Raw genomic sequence first — 23,086 nt, forward strand, 5'->3', positions numbered from 1 at the left:
AATATTTTTGGTGAATTAATTGATATGTTGTGATCTGTTGAATAGAGTAATCTTTCAAGTAGAAATCTGTCTTGATAAAACTAGCTGCTGAACTATACGAAATTACATGAAAGGTACTTGTTGTTAGATAATTGCCATGATTTTGACTAAATTTCCCTTGTGGGGAATAATTGCTAGTAATGTAAAATATTAATACTTGACACGTAAGTAGTTGTTCACACATGTAACGTATCACCAATGTGTTTGTTGAGTCACACACAATTCACAAACGAAACACGAAACGTATCTCATGCATAGGTATTATGTGCCGAGTCTAGAGACTCAATAATAGTTCCAACACTTAGAAAATCTCATTCTTGTTTTAGAACGCTAGTGAGGATTTTCTGTGACGCGCATCTCTTGGTTGACTTGTTTTTGAATTTTTCGCAAACAGTGAGTTTCACGTTCCCCTTTTACTCTTTTAAACGCTTTTTACTTGGGGGAGATAACATACTCCAAAACGCTTTAGATTTTGTTATTAGTTATATATCACTTGTAAAGGCTAAGTGGCAAACGAACCAACTAAAGTCCTTCATAACATCGAATCGTTTAGTATTTGTATAATAGCGAGTCATTGTTGAGTAGTACTACTGGGTTTGACAAACTCCACCCAACTCTAAACTCGACTGGAGGTCGAGTGGGTGTAATCTTGGCTAACACATTTTCCATGGTCGTGGTAGACATGGTGGCAAGGCAATTGATAAACAGTCAGCTTCGGTGTCGAACACTTAGTAATACTTGTTTTATAGGTTAGCTACCTATGGATATATAATTGATTTAACATTATCTGGTAACGCAAACGCAAAACGTAAAAACAAACGCAAACGCTTTATTTATATAAACTTGTGAACTCACCAACCCCGTGTTGACACTTTTAGTATGTTTTTCTCAAGTAGCCGAGGCGGGCGCGCGGTATAGGAACATGCATTACATTGAACTCTATCGTTTTTGCAAACTTGTTTTTAAACTGTTATTAATTGGGTTTTAAGTCGTCCTGCGTGACGCAACACTTGGTTTATGAATTTACGCTTCCGCACTTATTTACACTTAAATGTTTCGTGGTTTGAAAACTTTGCTTAAGGTGTTTGATTATAACTAATGATTCCGATCCTGTTAGTTCACACCCTCTGACGGTAAAACTCCGTTAGTGGATTTTTTAAGGGTGTGACATTCTAATACAATCACAAATACCTCAGACCGACATAGAAAGTTAAAACAAATATTTCCTGGAGCGATAGGTGCGTTAGATGGAACTCTTATACATGCGGTCGTGCCTGTTGATCAACAAACTCGTTATAGGGTAAGAGGAAAAGGTGAATGTTTTCAAAATGTCTTAGCAATTTGTGATTTTGATAAGATATTCACATTTGTATAGGCCGGATGGGTGGGCATTGCACATGATTCACGAGTTTTAAAAGAAGTTGCATTTAACCTAAATTCCGGCTTTCCTTTCCCCCACCAGGTTATTAATTTTAATTATTCTTCAACTTTTATTATTAAATACATTATATATTTTTTGTAATAGTTTTATATTAACGTTTACAGATAAATACTACCTTTGTGACGCTGCATACACCAACACTCGTGGATTTATGACTCCATACCGTAATACGAGGTACTGGTTAGCCGATTTTCGACGACAACGAGCGTTAACTAAGGAAGAAAGATTCAATCATGCTCACGCACAACTCAGAAATGTTATCGAGCGCTCCTATGGTGTTTTGAAGGCTAGATTCCCAATCCTAAAGCAAATGGCTCCATTTTCTTTTCCAATACAAAGAGACATAGTGATTGCTTGTTTCGCTGTCCATAATTTTATAAGGAAATGCAATATTCATGATCAATTATTTATGGACTACGATGAGAACACTATCTTTTCTGAAATACAAGGCGAGGAAGGTGATGGTCAGTTCGTTCACGACATAGAATGGGGTTCACCAAGCGTTGAGTGTATGACTACTTTGCGTGATGAGATAGCTACTCAACTAATTTCTAATGAATAAAATTCACATTGTACGCAAAGTATTAATTTTTATTTGAATTTTAATGGACTCTAATTTGGATTTTCTATGATGTTATGTATTTTCTTTTTATGATTATTCATCAATTAGAGTTCTAACCAAACAAATATATTTCATTCAGCACGAAATAGATCATAGGGGTAAAATAGTCATTCTGCATAGTTATTCAGGCATCCAACCAAACAACAGTTTGTTGGTTCAGCACTTGCTGATTCAGAGTCTCTTAATCATTCAGACATCTTAATGGTTCAGCACTTAATGGTTCAGCAGTTGCCAAACAGCCCCTAACACTTTAAAATAAAACACTCCTCATCTAGATCCAACTTTCAATCTTGACCATTAACTACCAAGATCTAACCATCCAGATTACTTCCTACACTTTTTAGACACACTATCTTTTTAGGTAAACTTCTCCCTATATATATATATATATATATAGTTTGGATCAAATACAAATGAAATTAATGTGCTAAACGTGAGAATCAAGTAGAGTAATTATATATACAAGTAGAGTAATTATGTAATTACTCTACTTGCATATATAATTACTCTACTTGATTCTCACGTTTAGCACGTTAATTTCATTTGTACGTTAACCTTCTCGTATATATATATATATATATATATATATATGGAAAATTGGATTCTAATAATCTCAACTAGGGGTGTTCACGGTCCGATTTTCGCGTTTTTTGGGTCAAACCGTGAACCAAACCGTTATTAACGGTTTTTCGTTCTTGTAAACCAAAACCAAACCATTGAACTCTTAAACCGAACCAAACCAAACCGTTAGTTACGGTTTGGTTCCGGTTTGGTTTCACGGTTTGGGCCTTTTAGGTTGTGAATAATTTGCAAAAGTTTTAACATATTTAAATATAATTCAATCATAGCCATGTTTAAACACAAGCGGTCTGAAAAATATGAAAATACATCAAGATCACTATTTGTCACAATATTTAACTGATAAAAAAAGTGTCCAGACTCCAGACACACATCAAAATAAAGACCAGTGATGTTTCTGTTAAAAAATTTGTTATACAATCAAAACTCTCACATTTTAAACCACATATCAATTAACGGTTATGCAATGAAAATCAATTAGTATTTAGTTAATATGCATATATTATATACATTATTAGTTCTTATTTAATACAATTATTGGTATAATATATATATATATTTATATATATAGGGTTAGTATCATTTAAGAACTCTAAAAAGTTAAGAACTCTTAGGAACTCTAAACAACAAAACATTTTTTTTAATTTTTTTTACAACAAAACATTTTTTTTAATTTTTTTTACATGTTAACATCATTTAAGATTAGTTTTATCATATTTTATATAAAAAAATTTTATTACATATACTAATCACAAGTTTACATATGTGTAAAATTTATGTACTAACAATTTACATAGGTGTAAAACAAAACATAGATATGTATAAAAACTAATTTTCAAAATTGTAATCGTACATATAGATATAAAAAATGATAAAACTACATTCAAATAACATTAACATACAAAATTTTTTATAAAAAATGTTCGTTTTCAAGGGTTCTTTCAAGTCCTTAAATAATTTAACAGTTCTGTAATGATACTCATCCTATATATATATATATATATATATATATATATATATATTATATAATTGAATTATTCATATGGTCCAGTCCGGTTTTATACGGTTGGTTTTTGATGCAAACCGTAAACCAAACCGTTCGCTACGGTTTGGAATTTTTAAAACCGGCCGACCGAAGCTTGAAAAAAAAAACCAACCGTGAAGCCGAACCGATGGCCGGTTTGAGCGGTTTCACGGTTTCAAACCGAACCTTGAACACCCCTAATCTCAACTATGACCTATTGGCCAATAATAATCTCAACTAACAATCTAACCCATGACAATCCCAACTTTCAGTTATGTTACCAATAACGATCCTAATCTAATAAATTACTAGCTCAGTTAGTTATGTTCTATTAAGTTGGTATGAAATTACTTAAACACCCTTTTTAAATTTAATACAAAAGTTATGTATGGATATTAATTAGAGTAATTATATTATATATATATATATATATATATAAATTGGAAGGTCGGTGCATACTCACATTTCTACTGTTCATTTGCTTTTTATGCTTGATGTGTGATACATTATGCATTGTTGCAGGTACAATTGTTTTCTGAATTGTTTATTGCATGAATGGAGTAGTGTCCTCTTCTTTACACTTCTAATTAACACGTGTAAACACCTCCTCCCATGGCTTTTAAGGTGTTCTTTTGACAATTATCAGTTTTGTGAATGTGAATAACCCGGCCACCAAGAAAAATATAGGATTCTTATCGGATGAACATCGACTTGATTGAAATGAATGGTTCTTAATTAATTTCTGCTCCCTTTGTTGGTTTCTTCAATGTGATGTTCTCTCTCTCTCCAGTCTTTCTCTTTAATTATCTTCACGTTTCCCTCACCCGAGATATTGAACACACATTTTAGGCTGAATCGTGGCCTTTTGTTGCCGGCTGTTCGTTTGTGATTGTCTACGGCGGCGCCAGAACTTCGACGTTTGCGTTTTGTATAGAGAGGGACAGAGTTGTTGCCGACTTGCCGATGCCTTTCGAGCTGTCTATGGCGCCGGCAGAAGGCAATGGTAACTCATGGTACAAAGACTGTAAATGTCTCACATATCCTTCTCAGTTTTCTTTGTCTTTAATACTTGGGTGTTTCTCTCTATATAGTTAAGAACCATTCATTTCAATCCGAGTTGTTACAAAAACCTTTGTTGCATCACGGCCCAAGTATAAATTGACGCGGAAGGCAATGCATAATACCATCCTTTTGCCTTATATTCCAAAGAAAATTGAAAAAGGACAAACTTAATATCACCCGATGAGAAACCTTGACCCCCAATTGTGTTGCAAATGGATTCATACGCCTCCAAATGAAAGCAAGGTTTCCGTTGCCAACCCTTTATACTTTGGTAAACTTTGGAGTGAATTGGTTCTAACCTCAAATGTTCTTCTTTGTTGGTTTTGAGGAATAACCAACGGAGAAGGGTTATTAGTGATGAGCGGTCAAAAATGAGCTTCAATTCTCCTTACCATTTCTCTATTATGTCTTCTTGGTACCCGTAATGGAACTATTGGTTGACCCATTTGCCTTTGCATGGGCCTTGGAGGTGCAGATTGTTGAAGTGGTGGTGGGGGTCATTTGCTGTTGAAATTGTTGATCTTGTAGTTGCCCTTGTGGAGGAACTTGTACTGGAATTTGTTGTTATATAACTGGTGGTTGTTGTCTATTATACTCTTGAACCGGCTCCGGTGGTTGACTTTGGGCATATGCGAAAGTCCCTTGATTCCCCATTTGATTCCTGCCACCCCCGTGTAATAATCTTCCTCTTCATACTCCTTGAACTCTCTTTTGAGCCCATCTCCATAACCATTACTTTGTGTTCTCAAAGATTGCATAAAAGGCGGTGGTTGATATTAGAAACTTGATTGTGGTGGTTGCTGAGAAATCAGGGTGGTATGAACTATAGGTGATTCTTGTTGATATGATGGTGGTTGGTTTTGTTGGGATAATGATTGACCGAAAGTAGGAAAGAAATATGAAAGAGGTTGAAATGTTGATGAAGTTTGGAACGTATACTGAGTACTTGTGGGTAAAGTTGTGTTGGTTGGTTTCACTTCACTTGATGAAGTAGGGATGATAGTAGGAATTGGTGGATGTGTGGTTGGCAATGATTGACCCATAGTGGGATTTGATTAATCCATTATGTTGTTCATTGTAGGAGAACCAAACAATTTGTTCTCCCTAAGTAGGACTCAGTTTCTTCTAAGTGTTCATTCAATTTCGGGATAAAAAACTAGTGGCGATGACCTGCGAAAGCATCTAGTATGCATACACCTGGACCTGCAAACTAACACAACCAACGTAAACCCGAAAGTTAACACACGCTGCGTACTACTCCCCTGAAATGGAGCCAAAATTTGACGCGAGGTCGTAGACTCACTCAAATATAAACCAATTACACTAAATAGATAGCAGTAAGTGGGTATCGAATCCAACGAGTTTGTGGAAAATACGTTACCAAGTAGCTTTGTAAATTAACTTTAAAACTAAATTCAGAAATTAAACTCAAGGATTTGATGGTTTGGTTTGATTAACTTAACAAGTTTTAAATCAAAGTCGAGAGAATACGTTCTCACTCAGTTTCGGGTTTTTATGTATTTTAATATAAAATGTTTAGTCTGAGATGAACTATAAAGACATAATTCGTGATTACACGATTGACTGTGATTAATGGGGACTAAGTACTTGGATTATAAAACGCAAGGTAACAACCCAATGATCATTAAATTATGCAAACCAGAATCCAACCCGATTAATCTCAATTGCCTATAGCACCAAGAATTGACAGTTTAGAACACGAAATCAACAAACTAACAAATTATCAATCAATACATGAAAACCATAGCAATGAAATCAATAAGACTAAAATACTATCTCAGAAATCACATAAACATTCAATCAACATTCAAAACGAAACCTTACAATCCGAGGGAAAACACAAAGAAACTTAGCGAAGCATGATTTGGTTCGTCATCCCTTCAATTATAGAGTGAATATGAATCAAAAACCAATATCCATTGATTACACAACCCACAATAACGTTATGGAACCTCAAAATCTTCCTTAAGTCATCTTTAATTGAAAAACAAGTGAAAGATACCTAAAAGCTGTCCAAAAATGACTTAAAAACGGTTGTTACAATTCCTGCATTGGGCACACCATAAAATACAGTGGCCACCGTAGCTTACGGTGGGCTTTAAAAAACCCACCGTGGATTTATCTGCCCTACAGTGGCAGATTATGCCCAGATGCCACCGTAGCTTACGGTGGCCTTGTTTCCTCATTCATTCCTTTGTTAAACGTCCATCTTCCATTGCCCGACCTCCCATTTTCGGCTAGCTTCATTCCAACGCCTCAATTTCACTTCTTTTAAGTCTCTTGTACCTGAAATAACATGTCACCGTAGTCATATAATTCCACAAAATTAATCTATTAAGTGTATGACTTTTAATATTCTTTTAGCACTTAAGGGTTGTTCAACGGACCACTCGTCACATGTCACATATAGGGACCCTAAGCATGCTAATAGGTTTAAATTAACCACCTATCTTATAGCCTTCGACTCTGATACCGATATGTCACACCCGGACCAAAGGTGGCGGAAATGCCGGGGCACAACATATTGATTGGACAGTAGCTCAAAAGACACTAATTAAAGCGACAATAATTATTCAATTTCCATTAACATTAAAATAAGTACACCAAGTCAATAAACAATAACAAATACATTATAATTTTGTTATTTGAATAAATATCCTAAGGTAAATCTAATATCTTCAATCTTGAACAATATCACTACTTGTACCTGTAGCATGTATAAAAATAGAGTTTGTCAATACGCATGTTGGTGAGAATACACAAGTTTTTGTTTTATATATATATATATATGTATATACACACACACACATATATATAGATAGATTGGTAAATCACAATTCATATATAAATGATGAAATTATAATCTTATGATATTTTAAACAACTAAATAGATGTGGACCCATTCCTATTGATACAAAATCAATTTACTTTGGTAAATATATGATCGTACAAGATGATAATAGATGAGGATAAGATACCAACCACCAAACACAAAGTAAACATTTAAGCACAATGCAATAATCAAACATATATTGAATTGTGTTTTGAATAGATGTGGAAATAAAACATGGGTAAAAGAGAATAATATATACATGCTACCCCCAAAATATAAAAGATGGAAAAAGGGGTATGTAAACTCACCTGAATATAGAGGCGGTAGCGCATATATGGTTCAAGAGAATTGATAGGTCACGCGAGAAATCCCGACAACATGTCCTAATTTATATGTATATTAATTTAGAACTTTTTGGTTCAGTGCAGGTTGTACCTTTGTCAACTTTTGTTGTACATGCTTCATACGCATAACATTGTATTTTATACTTTATTCCTCATATTTTCTTTGCTTCTTTGTCTTACACGTACTCAAGTTTTCTTCACACGTGCCTACTCTAGCTTATCTCTTTCTTTTGTAAGTTTTAATTTTGTAAGCCCCAAGCGATGTCGATTGTGGAGATATACGATGGTATCATGGTTCGTAGAGTAAGAAACTGAGTTGTTGCCCTGCCGTTGACGGCAGTTTTCCGGCCGTCTTTGGCAACGACGGTGGACGACGACTGTAGAAATGTCTCCTCACTAATATATTGTTCATTTCTTCTCTGCTTCATCTGATTGTACTTTATGATGTGGTAACTGTTGTCGTGTTTCATTTTCGAACCCTTGGAGACAGCAGTGGCTGTCAACCACCGGCCATTTCCATGGCGGTGGCAGATCTGCTGCTCAAAATCATAAACTAGAATGTGACTGTGATGTTGGTCACTTGGTCTGAGTATACATTTGTGTAACAAATGCATGCATTTCTGTGATGTTGATATGAGTATACATTTGGGTAATAAATGCATATATTTCTTTCTTTCTTTCAAGCTGTGATGGTTTTCACCATAGTTCTATGGGAAAGCAGGGTGTAGCCACGCCGTTGCCTCGGCTACGGCCTTTAGGTGTTGTTTTGTATTACGGTACTGGATTTATAGTTTTGTAATGGTCATTTGTAGTATTTCAGAGGTTGGCTATGTTTGTTTTTTGTGTTGAATACTTGAATGTCAACCAGAGTTGTAACGGTTTAGCATATTTTCACGTGACTTCAAATGTGTGGTGTATATGGTTTATAGCTTTGCTATTTGTTTTATTCCATGTTTTGGGTCTGTAGTTATGATTAGGATTTTAGGTTTTTGGCTTGCGATTTGTTCTCTGTTTGTGTATTCACTTGGCTCTCTTAATTTGACTACTCCTAACTCATGCATAGAGTTTTGATTTAGTGTGTATTCACTTATTAGTGGTGCTATTTTCTTTATTGAATTTTGATTATTATTTGTTATTAATACGCGTGTTAGTCTCTCAAGACCATCAAGACCATCACCACCATCTCACGCCGACAACCGCCACCATATAAGACCTTTATCCCTTTGTTTTCTCTCTCTCAAACCATCCCAACAGCCCTTTAATCGACTAAAAAACACCACAGTCTGCAACCTGAAGCATCTTCTGATACTACCCCCCCCCCCCCCACCGCCTCCATTAATTCCACCAACGCTACCATCAATGGCATCTTCGTCGTTCCATCTCTTCATCTCTATGTTCGATTTCCATTCAGGTCTAAATTAAATCTGCAACTGAAAATTATATCTGAATAAGGAGGTCGGCGACGAGATGGTGATTGCGGATATGAAAACCAGGTGGGGCTTCTCGGCAGAAACAATGCAGGGGTGGGTGATTGTTAGCCGTAAACGATTGCGGTGGTGGTTGTTAGCGGGAGAGTTTTCCAGGACGGTTTGAAAGATGAGAGAGAGAGAGACGCCGGTCTTATAGATATTGTGGTGGTTGTTTTCAGCCGTAGATGGTGGCGGTGGTTGTCGGCGTTAGACGGCGGCGGTGGTGGTCTTGGAGAAGATGGGGGAGGACGAAGATGTATTTGTATGTATAAATTATAAAAAATAAATAGCTATAATTAATATTACATATATATAACTTTTGATTTAAAATAAAAAGGGTAATTAAGTCATTTCACACTAACTTAATTGAACATGACTAACGGAGTTAGTAATATGTTAAATTGGGATTGTTATTGACAACTTAGGCCCTGTTTGTTTGGGTCCGAATGGACCCATTCAGAGCCTCATGTCTGATTCGGTAAGAGATATAGGTGTTTGGTTTGTTATGATATAACATCTTAATCGCTCAGTCACCACTGAACCATTCAACTTCAAATTAAGCTGAACCATTCAGAGGACTCATATACCCTTATGCTCTCTTCACCTCTGCACCATCTCCCCTCCCAGTCTTCACCACTGATCTTCATCATCCATCTTCAACTCAGCACCGTCGATCACCACCGCCGACGGAGCCGCTATCGCCGCCAGACCTGACGCCACGTCTATTTCTGCCACATCGATTCCATCCTCGTCGTTAACTAGGTACAATTGATATTTCTGATTCAATCGATTTTGATTTCAATTGCATCCTCAATCGATTCATATTTAATCGAGTTCTGATTTTGATTTAATCTATTTTGATTTAATTCATTTTTTTTCATTGCTTGATTCAATCAATTTAGTTTAATTGATTTATGATTTTTAGTTTCAGTCTGATCCGTATAGATTTTTGGATTCCATCGAGTTTTGTTAGATCTGGTTTTCGGAATATTGTATATGAGTTATATGGTTTCTTCATTAGATGTGAATTTTGGATAGTGGTTCAATCTCATATGTTTATCATTAGGACCTTGTGATTTATGGATTAGTTTTTCTTATTTTATTTGAATGGAGTAGTGGCTCAATTGCAGCTGTTTGTACACCTGTTCAGGGACGGTTGGTGAGAAATAGAACAACAGCTGTTTCATAATCCTTTTAATGTATTGATTTCTGAATTTTGATTTTGTATTTGGCCGGATCTTTCTTAAATCGTTAGATTAATTAGTGTTGATTGCCTACGTTTTTCTCCAGCTGTTAAATGAGTTGATTTGTGATTTTATATAAATAGACAAAGTTTAGATCAATACCTACACTTTACAATCTTATCTCTCAAAATCAGATTGATAACGGGTCATTTTTGAGACATGGAATTGGGATTTGTAAAATTTTATGAATTGTAACATTTGTGTTTTATTGGTTGTAGAATATAGGGGATTGAAGCTCAAGATGATATAAAATTTAGTTTCCATATGCCCTACTTGATAGGAAATAATATGAGTATCAACTGCTAATAAAGTTGCCTGCAAATCGATAATGCATTTGAACCTAATATGGTATTCATTAATTCTTTCTTTACTTTTATGTAGATGTTTGATTATGTTATTTGAAGATGATCACTTGATATTTTGTATTCAGAATGATATAATTCGCTGTAACAATATAAGCCGTGCATGATAGTGTTTAGATGAATGAAACAGATTTCCAAGAATCCCTAAGTTTTGTGAATGATTTATGGCATTGGTTGAATAAGCAATTAATTGTTTTTTATTATAGTTTATTTATTATTTTTATTATTTGATGCATGCTACATTTATTAATTTGAGTACATTGACAACCACAATGGACAACAATTAACCAGTTTGACTTCTATAAATGTCTTTTATTTATCATGCGGGTTGGGTTTGGATATCCAATCCAAACTAATTAATAGTCAAACTGTCAAAAATGGGTTAAAATGTTTCATATGTACATAATGATATAAGTAAATTGGATACTTTAATAATGCTCATTTTTTACTTTTAAAAAATGTCAAAATGGTTACAATGTGTTCATCTTTGACTTTTGAAAGTCACTGTCAAAATGCTCTAAACATGGCCTTATCTCTTAATTGTCATAAATCTGTTACGGGTCTTAACTGTTAAAGTTCTGTGACGGACTTACGGGTCTTAATCGTCACAAATATATGATGCACAAATCTATTAGGGACATTTTGGTAAAATGTTGTCATAGTTTGCATAATAAAAAAAGTTTAATTACCATTTTCAAAATTGTCACGGCTTGCATTTTGCTCAAAATGCCATCATTAATGCGTTTGGTTTCATTGCATGTCAGGTTCTACTGCAACTACTTGAAATGCGACTGGCTTTTAGTTACCCGATAGAACCGAGAGCCTCCCTCCTAGATGAGCCTCCCTCAGATTAGATAAACTATTATGTCGGACGAAGAGCGTCAATTTGAGTCCAAGGCCGACGCCGGTGCTTCCAAAACCTACCCTCAGCAAGCTGGTACAAGCGGTGTAGCATCTGAAGCAACTTACTGGTGGTGCATGAGGAGCCTTAGAGGACACTCCATTTTGAACAAGTTTGACTTTCTTTGTGATTTTATTTAATACTATCTAAAACATTTTAATGTAACCAAATATAACTTTTAAATGCATCTTTGGTTTTGTTGATGGTGTTGAATCTTTTTATACAAGGATATTATATCAAAATAAAATCGAATATGGAATTTTTTTGTATATAGTTAGTTTAACAGTTATATTGATGAACTAATTTTAAGATGTATTTTGGTTGTTTATAATGAAAGTTTGTTTTAGGATGTATTTTGGTTGATTATAATGAAAGTTTGGTCATTTTGTACAGTTATTAAGATCATGACTAAACGGATATATTTCATTCAGCATTAAACAACTCAGAGGGGTAAAATAGTCATTCTGCATAGTCATTCAGATGTTGAACCAAACAATACTTACTGGTTCAGTACTTACTCACTCAGAGCCTCTTAATTATTCAGACCTCTTAATCATTCAGCACTTAATGGTTTAGCAATTGCCAAACAACCCCTTACTTGAAAGTTGGGATCGCCAAGGGTTAGATTGTTAGTTGGGATTATTATTGGCCAATAGCTAATAGTTGGGATTATTAGAATCCAATTTTCCTATATATGATATATATATATATATATAGAGAGAGAGAGAGAAGATAGAATATAATAATACCTTAACGTACAATAGTTACGTGAATACGCTATTTCACGAAATCGATCCATGAAATCACATCCCAACATCTCAGAATCGTCAATACATATCCACTTAATCATTGGTTCACGGAAAAAAATAGTTTTGGATCGTTAATCGATCAAATTTTTACTTTTTTTTCAAGAAAACCGTTTTTGAGCGTTTTAGATTTTTAGCTGAGCGTTTTAGTTTTTTGGCTAAGCGTTTTAGAATTTTTTGCCTTTGAGCATTTTTGTTTTTGCCTTTTAGCGTCTCGCGCATCTATCGTACGTTAAGCAATTATTGTACAGTAACCTCACCATATATATATATATATATATTTCATACACATAATAATAATAAGATAATAATATTCTTCAAACTTTAGCACGCGACAAAAACACGTCGCCCCCTCCCCCCAGTTGCCCCCTATTATCGTCGGGGGGCGGTTTTTTTCCGAAAATCGCTCAAAAACGCTCCAATTTGTAGCCCAGTACACATGCCCTTATGCCCTTAGTATAGAACTAGGCTTTAGATAGGATAATTATTTTGAAAATAACCTATTTTAATAAATATTTTATCCCCAACCCCTACTTTAGTGAAAAAAAAAAACTCTACTTTTCAGAGTTTGAATGGATAATATATATAGATAATTATCAAAAATGTCGATGCCAAAAACTGCCTTCTACTTCTAGATCACTTATTTAGGTAACTATTTAGGTAACAATACTAATTCTTATATGTTGGTCTGATGGTTAGCACTGCTATCCTTAAAACTCCAATTGTCTATCCTATTTCTCATGTTCAAGCCCCCAGTCTTGCATTTTTATTTTGAAGATGGCTCAGTCTCTTTCTTGCATTTTTATTTTAAAGGGGTTTTTTATTTTTTTAGTTGAATCTTTAAGATGGCTCGATAGCTGACACTTTATTGTTTTGTATTTGCTTAGATCATTTTAGTTTATTGTGTTTTTTTTCCGTTTTCTTTTAAATGTGATAATTTTAAAAATATTTTTTGAGTTTAGTTACGATACCATATCGTCATCGTGAACCCGGGTTTTACTAACGCCTGGGTAAATGATCGTTTTAAACATGTTAATGTCTTTTTTTTTATCATAAATCATTCATGTGTCGCTATTAGTTGAGTTAAGTGACATTTTAGTACACGTGGTTTGACCAACTATGCAACTTTAGTACTTATTCTTTATTTTGTGCAAATGACTACCTTAGTTTCAAAAAACTTGCATTTTTAGTACTTTTTTTCTGACCCCGTTTATTTTTTCCGTTAAGTCAGGGATAATTTGGTAACTTCATTATTTCCTTTGTTTTTTTTATCTTCTTTTAAACGCTTATATCTTGTAAACCCTAAATCCTCAAATCATAACATCAAAATCCAAATTCTAAATTCTCAAACCCTTTCTCCATAGGGTTTGAATTTTTACGATATTATTATTATTATTATTTGCATTTAGTGCCGGTGTTGTAACGAATTATACTGACACCGACCGAATGCGCGTAGCTTCGTCGCTGCAACGCGGCGGGTTTACTTACCTAGTTGATTTCATTTTACTCTTATCCAACTTAACTTTTGTATATTATTTGTTACTTTTATATTATATTATTTATCTTTAAATTTTACCAAATGTGTATGTCATATATGATCTATTATTGATGAACATTTTTATAGTTCTTTTGGTAAAAACAAAACAAAAGGCAAACAATTTTAAAGTCATCGTAGAAGGTATTAACTTAAAAACTTAGAATTAGTAAGCATGTAAAGTGAATTGATTCATAAGCTAGCTAGCAACCATAAACGACCTTTTGAGTAAAAAAAGATTTTACTTTGAAGACCATTTGGTCACCTGATTGACGGCTGTAATTCATTTAAGCTTCAGATCATACAGTCATCCCTCAAGGAAAACAACTTTGATGTTTATGGTATGGGTAAAAATATAAGGGAAATATAATATAGAAAAGCGGGTGAATATTGATACTAGTTAAAAAGGTCAATGGAAGGAGTTAATTTTAAAAATAGTTAAGAAATCAGTTAAGTTGTGGGTCTCAACACCTTCTTCTTGGTCTTCATTCTCTAAATCGAGCTCTCACTCTGTTTAGCTGCTGAAACTAGCAATTTGAACACAATATCTTTCTTGCTGTTTGCAATTCTCCCTCAGAAATCTGTTCTACATTATTATCATTCCAATCAGCGTAATGTTGTTAATCAAATGGTCCAAAGAAAATAGACGGAAACTAGAATAGAATTCATAGATTTTTGGAAGAGAATTTGATTTATCAAATCATCATTTTTCATTCATAATTTCCAACACATAAGAACTAGTGGCTTATATAGCCAAGATACATAACGGACCCACTACTTAATAAACCATCCACTATAAAGACACTAAACCGACAATTATCAAACTAAAGAAAAACAAAGAAAATATAAAAGTTGCATGGCATAAAGTTGAAGGTATGGAAACGTGAGTGTGGTGCCAGATCGTGGTTTAGTTATTTTCTTGAAGGCTCTATATAAAGCCTAGTTTGTACCGTAACATAGAATATGAATGAAAATATGAATTCTATTCTGGTTTCCGTCTATTTTCTTTGGACCATTTGATTAACGAACACGGTTAGTAACAGTGGTATCAGAGCTGCCGTGATCCCCCGGACTTATGGCTGCTCAAACTTTATCCGAAACCGAGTTCCGTCAATGGGTGAATGAATCATTTGCGAGGCTCGAGTACCAATTTCAAACTGTGTTCGCCGCACTTCGATCGATTCGAACCGTGCATGAAGCCCGCCACAATCCGTCACCTCCACCAACCGTTTTTGCCACTGCTTCCGCCACCACAACGCCAACAACAGCCACTACCGCCTCACTGCCACAACCACCACCGGCCATGAAAGTTGCCACACCACCGCCACCACCGGTTTCTGCTTCCGCACTACTACCACCACCGGCCGTAAAAATAGCCACGCCACCACCAGCCCTAGAGGCGGAACTGCCAACCACATTTGTGGCCAGGGCCGTCTCAACGTTTATGAAGGCCAAAAACGAACTAAATGTTGAGGCCTTTTTTAAAAACAATTTGATATAAACTTTTCTTTTTTACCCGGGCTTGAGACAAACAATAATCTATTAAGTTTATAATTGGTGTTGTTAAAAATTTTTTAAAAGAAAAATATTTTTTTTCCTATCAGAGATCTATGCTATCTATGCGTCCTTTTGTTGTTTTGTTCTTTTTCTTTTCTATTTTTCCTATCAGGTCATAACCAAAAGGAATTGGGCCTAATTATCAGGTCATAACATAAATTGTATGCAGGCATAATACTTGGAGGCCTAAAAAGATTGGAGGCCCAAGGCAATGGCCTTAGTTAGTTGGCCCACGGGCCGGGCCTGTTTGTGGCGACACTAGTGCCACAAAAACTAGCCGCGCTACTGGAAACGGCAAACCCAAAAACCGTCCCAACTGCTCCATACTTCCATCCCATGACACAAGAACTTGCTGCCAAAAAATTTCCATTAGTGTTTGGATCCACAGTTTCTTTGTTCCCGCGTATAACAGAATATTGCCGAACTCTCGTGAACATACACATGCTTTTGAAGTTGGGTTTCATGAAACTGACATGGTAAAAGCTGCTAAAAACAAAAACGATTGGCACCCACCGTGGCTAACCGTTGCTACTGCTCCGTATGTGGTTGCCCGGCTCAAATGGCGACCACCATGGCATACCGTACCGTTATTGAGGACAAGAACGTTTCGAAGCGCGCGGGAATGTTATGTACCTTTATTAGTTAATGTTTTAGTTATTTATTTTTATGAATTTTGCATGTAGTGGGTGGTTAGAGTTTTACCCATGTTCTCACGTTAAGTGTCTAGTTCCTATTTTCTTGTTAAAAAGTAATCCTTTATAAGGAGTTTAGGTTTCGTATGATATTATGAATGAAATTCTTATGATTTGATAAATCAAAGTCTCTTCTAAAAATCTATGAATTTTATTTTGGTTTCTGTCTATTTCTTTGGACCATTTGATTAACGAACACGGTTCGTAACAGTGGTATCAGAGCGGTCTTGATCCCCTCTATGGACGCTCAAAAATGGAACGAGTCGTTGGCTCGAATCGAGTCAACACTTGCGGAGATGATCAATCTTCTCAGAAACCGACCTCGGTTCCCAACACCAGTCGCTTCCGCACCCATAGCGCGAACCGCTGCCACCGCTTCCGCCACCACAACGCCAACACCAACCCAATCACCACCCATTTTTCTTACCATAACACCACCAAAACAAGCCCCTCCAACTGGCCCGTTGGCACTAAAATGTGCACCTACACCAAACCCAAAGATCACAACGAAAACCAAATCTTTCAAATTGTTCCAACACCCTAGCTTGAACCTGCTTGTCAAACCACCAGCCCTTAAGACGGGTGTAAGAGACCCTTTACCCATGTTGCCTAATAACCGAAGGTTCCTAATGAACATGGGAGAAGTGATAACTGAAGTGGGAGTAAAACAAAATGATTGGCGTCCACCTTGGCGTTCCACTCCGAATCGTACGTATGTTACTAGGAGAACCGAATGGCGCCCACCGTGGGAATTCGTCCATGTCGTGCTTCACTCCGGATTCTCAACCTTCTGGACAAGGTTCTTTCACGTAACACTTCACGAACCTCAATTGCTTATTAAATTTGTCTGTTATTTTCACCATTCACTTCATAATTTTCACTTTCAACTTAATGTGATAGCGGTTTATGCCAAGTATATGTATATTCTTAACCATATCTACTAGTCTTTACAAATGTCCAAGTTTTCTTTAGCCGCCAGCAATCCAACGAATAATAACTCAAAGGATCCAACATAGAGCTGTTCATGAGCCGGGCTCAAAGGATCCAACTTAGAGCTGTTCACGAGCCGGATCAAACCAAACCAAGCAAGAGCCTATTCATGAGCGGCTACAAACTGAACATAGCCGAAAACGAACAAGCGTTTTCCAAGCATATTTTAACAACCCTAAGCAATTTGGGCAGCCTTAAGGTTTCAGGTATCAACCTGAACCCTCATATCAGTACCATAATAAATAACAATATTTCAATCATTCAAAAAACGCGTAATAAAACGCGTATTTCTAAAGAGATATAAGCCAAGTATTTGACAAACCACATATAAAAAGAAAACAGGTTCAAAGATGAACAAATGACAAATCTAATTATAGTTTGTAAAAAACAGCCTGAGCATTCAATCACATAACTTCCCCCAAAATCCCATCCCTTAGCTTGTTTCAGATGGCATTTACTAATCAAACATTAACTTTGCTTGTCTCTAAATGAAATAGCAACATGATGTGAACCATGTTGCTCCACCAACCTAAACACTATGTTTCAGGTATTAAAAAGAAAGAAAACTATCTCTGAGCTTCATCGGTTGCGGTTACAGCACCAGCAGCCACCGCCGCCACACCACTACTTGAGCCCGCACCACTTTCAGCACCGGGTGAGCCACCCCACTTCCCTTCTGACACAAGTGGCTCAAGTACACACACCCCACCGTCCGTGAGTCCCATAGCAAACTGGTTGGGTTCAGTTGGATGTGCAGCAACCACAACTGGATACACCCTTAGTCTACAAAATCACAAAATTTATTATTAACAAGTGCATATGTATGTGTGTGTAGTGGCATTTGTGTAATTAACATAAAAACATAATGTATACATACACTAAATATAGTGTATTTTGGATACAAGTAACACTTGTGAATACATTATCAGAAACTGTTCATATATTCACTGGTGAATACATGTATTCAACTCTGGAATACAAGTAAACATTGTGAATACACTATTAGAAACTGTATGGTGTATTCACCGGCAAGATCATGTTCTCATGTGGCATATTTTTATCTTACGAAAATGGCACCAAGTAAAATAAATTTTTACCTTGATTACGAAAGTTCCACCACGTAAAAAGATATTCATTAGTGACTTTTAAGTTCATTAATGGTTCTCAAGTATTTAATGGTTGGCGGTTCTCATGTGAACCCACCCAATAAATGCTAAATATCATAACACAGGAAATAAGGAAATAATAATACTCACACTGGATTTGAAGGCAAGTACGAAGCGGGACTGATCCGACAACGCAACCTGAGTGTTGAAGCCGATAGAATATCAATACTTCCATCTTCAAGGGTCACATATATTGTTTGGCTATCACACGAATAAGCAGCATGTGTGATTGCACCAGTTGCCTCCCGTGGGCCCCACTAAACATGAAACATAAGTAATAAATAAATTAAAAAAACAAGCATGATTCACCGCTAGATTCATTTAAGATCAAGATACATACCTGCTTCAAACAGTCCATTCTAGGCGCTTGAAAAATAGCAATCTGAGTTCCATGAACAACTAACAAATGTATTTGATCTTGATGAAACTGCACATGAGTCTCAGCATAAGGAGCGTGAACGCGTCCCCCGGGAGTATATAAGTGTCTGGTTGATTGCTTCTCCCATCCATCAATACTCCACACACACAACTGCAATTAAATAAAATATATAAAGGGTCATCATAAATTCAATAACACACTCTTTTTATTATGCGAACAGAAATATCACCTGAGAATCAGCACCGGCAGATACCAGGATTTTCAGAGCAGTGGAGAATGCAAGGCCCGTTACTCGTTTATAATGGCCTATAAGCTTTGATTTGACCTGGTCAAACAGATGATAATTGATTACTTTATGTACTATCGACTTGGAATTTTAATAAGAATAAAATATAAGATATTGAAACCACCTCATCGACGCGGACATTGTATATGTGGATAGAACAATCATCCATGCCTACAGCAATCATATTATTATCTAGTGGATGAAAGACCAGAAATGTTGCTGCAGGAGGAGGAGACATAAATGTAGTCATAACCTGCATATAAATAAATAAATAAATAAGTAAATAAGGATGTAATATTGTAATGAAAATTTACTGAAATATGGCATACATATTATTATTACCTTAAATGTCATCATATTTAACAAGGAAATCTTTCCACCTGAAGCAGACGAACAATACGAGTCATTTTTCGATAATGCAACACACGCAGTCGAATCCTCGGTGTTTGTGTCACTAATATCATTTGTCATTAATATACCACTAGGCGGTTGCCACATCTGAGGGGCCACGCTAGCAGTTGCCTAGAATAGCCAAATACCCATAATCACTAACCAAAAAGATTAACTTAATAGAAAGATTAACAAGATTTAAGAAAAAAAATACCTTCCCAGTAGAATTATTATCAGTTTTCGGCCATTTCCATAGTTTATGAACCGCATTGGCTGCTAGGGCTAAAACCGCAAGTCCTGAATTCGTGTACATCAATCTTCTGACCTGTAATGAAAAACAAAAGAAAACACATTATGTAACGGGTTAAATTTTTATAAAGCCGTATCGTATCTACTTAGTATATTATAAAACGTACCCGCATCGCTGAAGATGTACTATCAGGAAGCCTTATACAATGAAAATGTGACGGTTCTGTGATTTCTGTCACTTTCCCCATTCTAGATCTGTCAGTGACCTCGTCTACAATTCGAGGCCTTTCTACCAAATTCTGATTCTCATTATTCTATAATCACAATTTGCATGCCGTGAATATTTAATTAATACATGTTATTAATGAGCACAAACTTAGGACAAAATATATATCAATATCAAGATTAAAACCACTAACACTCACTGTCATCGTTATGGGAGGCGTTGTGGTCAACACAGCAGGACCAGATGTGGTCAATGCTGTAATCTGTTCAAGTTTTTAATTTAGTGTAAATTTAATTTAACGGTCTGAGTTATGAAAACAAGAATAATGATGTTTTAACCTTTGCAGCAGATGAAGATGCAATTCTAGAGGCATCAAAAGAACGCTTCTCAACATTTTTAAGAAGCCTTACTCCATCTGAGTTTGCTAGAATTTTGATTCCATTGTTGTTTGTTGAAACAGCCAGTAATATTCCGTCTTTGTTAAACCGAACACAAGGTGAAGCCTGTAAATGAGTAATTTATGAACCTTTATTATCAGCAAGTAGAAAATGGTTTGTTTTAATAAACATAGGCGTGTAAACGAACCAAACGGACACGAACGTAGCATGTTCATTTGTTTAACTTTAATGGAACACAAATAGTTAAACGAACAGGGTTTACTTGTTCATGTTCGTTCGTTAAGAAATCTAGCATGCTTTTGTTCACTCATTAACAGTATAAATGAACGGTTTATGAACATAAACGAACGAATATAACTGAACATCAATGAATAAACATAACTGAGCTAGATCCCATTCTAAGTAAATGTCAGAAACAATCTATTGGGTCTAAAATGTAACTAAAACTACTCTAAACTGTAATGGGCCTAAAACTTGTAATGAATATATTAACAAACGTAGACGAATGCTCACGAACATAAATGAACGAACAAGACATGTGTTCATGTTCGTTTGTTTAACCAAATAAACACAAAATTTTGTTCGTGTTCGTTCGTTTAAATAAACAAACCTCTCGCTGACCGGTTCACTAAACGATCGGTTCGTTTACAGGCCTAAATGAACATATATGATGATAGATTATTATTACCGGTAAACCACCATCAGCATCCATAACCATCAGCGTGTTAGCATTGTCCATATTCCAATACTTAACCAACCATTCATCACCAGCAACAATGTAACGGTTTTTTGTAGTGTCAAACTGTACAGGCCTGTTCGCCCGTTTCCCGAGCCCGTTATAAGTCTGTTTGATAGAACCTTCGGCTTCATTCCACTCCACAATGAACGATTGTCCTTTATTCGTCCCACATGAAAATAACCGGGTCCCGTCCATAACTATACGCCATGGTGGATGGTGAATGACCTGGCGCAGAATAGTCAAGTCTTGGCCCACGTTGTCATACAGCCACACTTTTATACTCCCGTCAGTTGCGGTTTGAGAAAATAAACTAGTTTTGGAGAAACGAAGGTTAGTGAAATACCAAGTAATACGAAATTACGAATTTGAGAGAAACAGTGTGAAACCTGAATGTTTTCTCTGAAATGTGGGCAAATACAATATACAGGTGCTTCGTGACCGTCAAACTGATTCTCTTTTTCACCAGTTACTGCGTTCCATACCTGTATGAAACCTTTATATTATGCACAGGTCGGTTTTATAATTTTATAAAACTTTTAATGAAGCTAAAGTAATGAGATATTAACCTTTATTAATCTATCATCTCCACATGTTACAATGCTGAGTGTTTGATTTGGGAAAGAAAAAGCAAGATCATTAACACTGCCATTGTGAGCCTCATCTGTATCAAACAAAATCCAGTAATACTAAAAAAAGGAAAAATAACAAAAATAAACTATATACGGGTTATATGACGAACGAACTACCTCCAAGTGATATTTCTTATATCACCATCACCATGATATGAGTATATCTGCACAATGTTCTGTCGAGTACGCAGCACCTATATGAAAGTTCATGATATTCAAATATTAAAAGGTCAAACCTAAAGTTAATGCCGTTTATATTCGTGTTATATGGAAGATTGTAATGATTATCAGGTTACCAAGAAGGGTTCCATCAGGGCTCCAAGTTACTACGGTTTGTACTTGCTGCAGTATAGTCATTGGTCAAAGTTGACTGATAAGGACGTCTTGACAAGCAGCTAAGATCTCCAAATCTTAAAATTCTTGTGAGCTAAGCTTGTCTTGGGTACCTAAGATCCATATCGAAAACTCTCCCGCGTTCGTTCCAACTATGATACCAACACAAAACAAGTAATCGCATTAAATAAATACCAAGATTGAACATTTAAGAAATCGTAACAGTATAACAAAAGTTTAATAATATGTTTTCACATTTGGGAACTAACCAAGAAGCAGGGATTGCTTTAAGGGGTGAAAATCCATACTCTTGACAGACGAACTCTGATTTAGTGTCATCACAACCGCTTTCGGTGGAGATCTTCAGATGAATACGAGCCTTGAGCTTTTGACCGCTGTAACCAACGGGTAACACGTTTACAGGAACCTGTAACAAGATCAAGGATATTCACCGTTTGGCATGTAGTTGACTTTTCATTTCAAAAAAATTAGTGTTACAAAAAATAATCCAATTCAAGTTAGTGTATACACTTAGGCATACTTCATCAGATGGCCCAGATGCCCTTGTTCTTTTGAGTACATGTTCAGGGTCACCAGTTTGAATACTCGACAGCTGGACCGCTAGCAGGAGGAGTCCTGACGTGCTTTGATAGAGCTGCCACGTCAGCAATAAAGTAAGCAAAATGCGAAAAACTCAATAATTTACAATGCAATCAATACAAAGTACAAACGTTTAGGGTTTTTTATTCTCAATAAATGCCTATAATTTCG

At 35.8% G+C, this 23,086-nt stretch overlaps 1 pseudogene; it reads right to left on the reverse strand.

Annotated features, from left to right (window-relative positions):
* Nucleotides 1-18,086: 18,086 nt before the first annotated feature.
* LOC143635615 (topless-related protein 4-like) lies at nucleotides 18,087-22,970 on the reverse strand (annotated as a pseudogene).
* Between the last annotated feature and the right edge of the window lie 116 nt (nucleotides 22,971-23,086).

This window comes from Bidens hawaiensis, unplaced genomic scaffold (assembly GCF_021521415.1).
Source record: "Bidens hawaiensis isolate Kalapana, Puna unplaced genomic scaffold, B.hawaiensis_p1.1 tig00007614_1, whole genome shotgun sequence".
In the NCBI taxonomy this organism is placed as follows: Eukaryota; Viridiplantae; Streptophyta; class Magnoliopsida; order Asterales; family Asteraceae; genus Bidens; species Bidens hawaiensis.